Here is a 6,137-nt window from a genome sequence, read left to right on the forward strand (position 1 = left end):
CAGAGAGTCCTTGCTTTCCTTCTCCTTCCCCTCCCCCTTCCCAGCTCTCCCACAAGCCCACTGTTTCCGCCTCTTCCTTTGTTTTTCCCGCCCCCCCCCCGACATCAGTCTGACGAAGGGTCTCGACCCGAAACGTCACCTATTCCTTCTCTCCATAGATGCTGCCTCATTGGCTGAGTTTCTCCAGCATTTTTGTCTACCTTTGATTTTTCCAGCATCTGCAGTTCCTTCTTAAACATGATAACCGCTGGACCTTTGCGACACACATCCCTAATTTCCTGCTTGATGCTATCCCCAACCTCTCCTGCTGTTTGGTGGTCTGATATAACATGAATTTTGAATTTGATTGCTGTATTGTTGCACTTGTAAATTGAAGCACAAAAGGGCCTCTGGGCATTACAAACTTAAACTAAACTATAGGCTTAAAACCATTTGCCAGTTCAATCTAAAATAACTACAATGGTGCATTGAGAATGGCATTCACAATGCTTAGTCACCACCAAAACTGTTCATGGATGGTTTGTAATCATTGCCTCCAGTTTATTACTAATTGCTATGGTTTCCCACAGAAAGAAAAACAAACTGATGAGAATTATGTTTCATATATATATTATGATATCATCCGGGTTGCGGGAGGTGTGAGCATGGGAAGTGAGTATGAGACTTTCATTTCTGTGGGTGGACGGAAGAGCCCCTGTGATGAAAGGGCTTTCCCTGTAAAATTTTAAGGCGTGGCAATAGGGAGTCCCTGCGTCTTCCAGAGCTGTCAACATTGCTGCCAGATGCCAGGGACTGAAGGTGGGACAGCTGCCAAGTGTAACGTGTCCCGCCTGTGGCTAGATAGCAGAAACTACGTGGGAGGATTTCACAAACATTAAAGTGCTCGCTGTGGATTCATGGCGGTGAGCCAATCCTCATCCCGTCCAAGATTCATTAATTTCAAAACATACTCTATCCCTTCAGAAGTTTATGACTGATAAATGCTAGAATTGTTTTCATATGAAAAATAAAGGTTAACTAAATCAATTAATGTTTCTTTACAGTACTTTATTTATTTTAAAACATTTTTTGTTGTAATTTTAGTTATTTGGAATTAATTTGGAAGAATTCACTGTTTGGGCTGGCAAATTTTCTCGACTATTGTAGTCGAGAATTGCGCACGCAGGTATCGAACCCGGCGTTCGGAAGCCGCGGTCACGTGACTCGGGAGGGGCTGCTTGTTTTCGCGCGGTTTTGCTTTCGCGCGCCAGTTCAGCACTGACCACCGACGTGGCCAGATGTGTCTAGAGAACCTGTGTACTGAAAACCGAACTTTCGAATAAAGATCAGTTGTCGTTCTTGAGACCGCCAAACTATTAAAATTAATTAAAATAAAAGATCTTTTAAATTAATTACAATATACATTTATTTACAACGTAATTAGATGAGTTTGCAGAACTATAGGGGGCGAGGGGTGTGGTGTCCTTCCAATGTTGACACATTCACCCGAGGCTTGTTTATGAAATCGTGACAAGGAAGGCAGCAGTTTCAACTGCAATAACCCTCCTTCACAGAAAGAAGACTGTAGAAATACGTGTCTTGACGTGTCCTGTAAGCCTCATCACAGTGAAGAGCTTGCATTTGGGCACAGTCTCAATTCTAAGTATACCTGAGACCTCAACAGCGCAGATCCGTCTGCGATTCTGTCTCTGTTCCAGGTCCAGGTAAAATGAAACATATAAGATTGTTAAAGGCTTGGACACGCTAGAGGCAGGAAACATGTTCCCGATGTTGGGGGAAGTCCAGAACCAGGGGCCACAGTTTAAGAATAAGGAGTAAGCCATTTAGAACGGAGACGCCGTTGGGTCCCTGTCACACAGGAGGCTTGGTCCCCCAACGCAATATTCCACCACTCACCCATAGCCCCCAACTGCACAGGCGCAGCTCATTTCCCCTCATCCCTAGCATTCTCTCCCCCCTCCTCTTCACCCTCCCTCTTCTTTCCCCTCTCCTCCTCCCCTACCCCAATCCCTCCCTCACCTCTCTCTCCCTCTCCCACTCCTTTCCCCAACCCTCAGTCACTCCCTCCCTCCCTCCCTCCATAACTCCTCTCCCCTCCCTACCCCCCTCCTATCGCTTTATCGCCCCACTCCTCACCTCCCCCTATCCCCCCCACTATCCCTCCTCACTTCCCCCACTGCCTTCCTCTCCCTCTATTCCCCACTCCCTACCTCCCCCACTCCTCTACTCCCCCCTGCTCTCCCCATATTCCGCCTTCTCCCCCACTCTCCCTCCTCACCTCCTCCCTCTTCTTTTCTCTCTCCTCCTCCTCCCCCAACCCCTCCTGCACCTCTCTCACCCTCTCCCACTCCTTTCTCCTACCCTCAGTCACTCCCTCCCTCCATAACTCCGCTCCCTTCCCTTCTCCCCTCCTCTCCCTCTATCCCCTCTCCTCCTCCACTCTCCCGCCCCTGAATCTCCTCTCCCTTCTAGCGTACCCCGAGGAGCATCAGCCGACGGCATCCTCAGAGCCAGGCCTCGGATCGGCCCAGAAGCACCAGCAGCTACGGCCGCGCCGGTGTGTGGGCGGGAGAGGGGTGCGTGAGGGGAGAGCTTTCCGTTTGGCGACATCTCCGACTCAGCACCGGACTGGGCCGGGCTGCTTCTGGTCCCTGTGTGTCCAGTTGGAGATGTCCGCTGGCCACCCACAGCATCCCTCAGCTCCAGTAAACACGCGATGGAGCAGGAAGGGGTGGACCATCCTGTGGAGAGACAGGAGAAGAGACTAATCCGCGCGGCGATGACTGGAAGCGGAGAAGTTCGATCTGCGCACGGGTGGTTTTTAAAATGTTTAAACCTGGCCAACTTTTAAAATATACCTCCAATCGGAAGGAAACTTGTTGCACTTGCAGCACAGGAGAACGTTGAGTAAGCTAGCGAAAAATCGTAGCGCTATCCTGTACTGTTTTTGCGCAAATAGAAAAACCGCGCAAACTGGAAGAGCACAAGTCAGAGCTTTAGTTATGTATAGATGACAATGTTATTTCACTTATTTATGAACAATTAATGAAAAACAGATATTGGTATACCAAAACCAAACACAGTTAGTCTATGAGAAAAAATATGTATAAATCCAGAATCAGCAAACTTACCCCAGGTTGGGAACCCTTGGTCTGAGCTAGAAGCAGAGGTTGAGGCTGGGACTCTATTCCTTGGAGCGCAGGAGGATGAGGGGTGATCTTATAGAGGTGTATAAGATCATGAGATCAGATAGATGCAGAGTTTCTTGCCCAGAGTAGGTGAATAGAGGACCAGAGGACATAGGTTTGTGAAGGGGAAAAATGTAATATGAATGTGAGGGGTAACTTTTTCACACAAAGGGTGGTGGACTTATGGAACAAGCTGCCAGAGGAGGTATTGAGGCAAGGACTATCTCAACATTTCAGAAGCAGTTGGACAGGTGCATGGATAGGACAGGTTTGGAGAGATGTGGACCAAATGCTGGCAGGTGGGGCTAGTGTAGCTGGGACATGTTGGCCGGTGTGGGCAGGTTGGGTCGAAGGGCCTGTTTCCATGCTGTATCACCCTGTGACTCTATGTCATGCTAAACCAATGTACATGCATGGAGGGCATGGTGCAAAAGCCAAATATACCTCCAGCCCAGTGCTATTAGTTTTTGTGTGGAGGCCGCCATCATTAACCATGGCATTCTCCATGGAGAGCAACAGTGTGCCTCATCTCCTAAACTTCCTGGCAATTCTTTGGCAGAAACTGAGGCTCAGGTGAGTCCGAGCCTGCCTTTGAGTAGCGTCATTGCATCTCTTTTTGAATTTGAAGAGCACCTTTAAATTGTGCTGTTTGACACGGCTCCACTGCATTGTGGCAAATTGCGACAGAGCATTTGATCCTGGAGGGAAAAGAGACCTGCCCCTTTGCTGCACAATGGCACAGCTGGTACAGCTGCTACCTCACTGCGCCAGAGACCCAGGTTCAATCCTGACCTCAGCTGCTGTCAGTGGGGACTTTACCCGTTGTCCCTGTGACCCTGCGTGGGTTTCCTCCGGGTGCTCCGGTTTCCTCCCACATCCCAAAGACATGCGGGTTTGTTGGTTAATTGGCTTCAGTATATATTCAGTATATAACATAGAACTAGTGGGGAGAGGTGATCGATGGTCGGCACAGCTTCAATGGGCCCGTTTCCATGCATCTTTCAATTCAATTCAATCTCCTCCACACTGGGATGGTGCATAAACCGAATATGCCTCTTGCCCAGTGCTATTAGTTGCTGCCTGGAGTCCGCCATCATTAACAGTGGAATTCTTATATGGAGAGAAACAGTGTGCCTAGACTTTCTCCTAGACTTTCTAACAGTTCACCTGAGTATGTGCAGCAAAGGTGTGCTCCTGATAAGGTAGGAATGTCCCATTCGCCCTGCGATATCCTGCAGTAACAGCCTTTATCACAACCTAGAGATCATTTATCTCAACAAAAATTTGGAATTCACTGCAGTCTTCTCTTCCGTTGCTAACTGCAATTCAAATATTTTGTACACATTCTTCTGTCTCCTCATTTGCTCCTGAAGTATCCAATTAATAATTAATGCTTTATGATTCACCCTGGGCTTGGGAGGGTAGTTGGCGGCAAAGATCTTATAGCAGAGCAAGATGGGCTACTCCTGCGAAATGCAACGGGCTGACGTGTAGTACGCTATGGAGGGGATCCTGGGCATTTTTCCACGCCCATTTTAGCAACCTGAGCCTACCTGATCCGACCCGACTCGCAGTGTAATCAATGTTGCGGGGCAACAGTCTGTGTGGGTTACATTCATAAATCTGTCAGTTCATACTTGTCAAGAATAAAATTTGACTCTGGTAATTGTCTTTTTTAATGTTTTTTAAATCATTTCTTTTTAAATGGCTCACAAACAGTGTTTGAGTTGATTTTGTAGTAACCGGAACCAACCCGACCCGACCCGACTCGCAGGGTAATTGACATTGCGGGGGAACTTTTTGTGTGTGATATAGGGTTAGATTCATAATTCTGTTAGTTCATAATTCTGTTAATTCTTGTTAAAGAATAAAATGTTTATAAACACACATACATGAAAATTATATAAATGTATATAATCATATAACACACACAATTATATTCTGATCCAATAATGAACTTTATTTCAGACTAGGCACGGGACATTAAATAAGAAACATTGTAAACCTCCCCGCAACTTCACACACACTAGGCCTTATCCCCTCTCGCGCTGCCCCCGGGCCCCACACTCCCTCTCCCCGCTGCCCCAGGCCCCACACTCCGTCTCCCGCTGCCCCAGGCCCCACACTCCCTCTCCACCTGGCCCCACACTCCCTCTCCCGCTGCCCCGGGCCACGCACTCCCTCTCCCCGCTGCGGATCCAATCTTTGGCCGGAAGCAAGATGGCGGAGCAAGATGGCGGAACAAGATGGCGGAGGCAGGTTGCTAAAATGAGTCATAAAATCGCCCATGAATCCGCCCATGAGCGTACTACACGTTTGCGTGAGAGTAACCCATCTTGCTTCGCTATAAGATCTTTGGTTGGCGGTGCTGGTGAACGGCTGCGGCTCGCCTGCAGTCCGTTTGTTTTTACTTTTTTGTGTTGTTTTTTCAATCTCTTACTGGCCCAGGGTGTTGTCCCCACTTGCCTCAAGACATCAACCATTGTGCCAGTGCCCAAACAGCCAGCTACAGGGAGTCTCAAAGACTTCCGCCCAGTGGCACTCACCCCTGTCATCGCAAAGTGCTTTGAGCGGCTGATCTTGGCTCACCTCAAAGCCAGCCTCCCCCCCACACTGGACCCCCATCAGTTTGCCTACCGGACCAACAGGTCGACAGAGGACGCCATATCGGCGGCCCTACACTCTGCCCTGACCCACCTGGACAACAACAACTCCTACATCAGGTTGCTGTTCATTGATTTCAGCTCTGCTTTTAACACTGTCATTCCCGCCAGCTTGATCACCCAACTCAGCGGACTTGGCATCTCCACCTCCCTCTGCAACTGGACACTGGACTTCCTCACTAACAGACCACAGTCTGTTAGGGTCAACAACCTCACCTCCTCCACTATAACACTGAACACCGGAGTGCCACAGGGCTGTGTGCTCAGCCCTCTCCTCTACTCCCTC

This window comes from Leucoraja erinacea, chromosome 26 (assembly GCF_028641065.1).
Source record: "Leucoraja erinacea ecotype New England chromosome 26, Leri_hhj_1, whole genome shotgun sequence".
NCBI lineage: Eukaryota > Metazoa > Chordata > Chondrichthyes > Rajiformes > Rajidae > Leucoraja > Leucoraja erinaceus.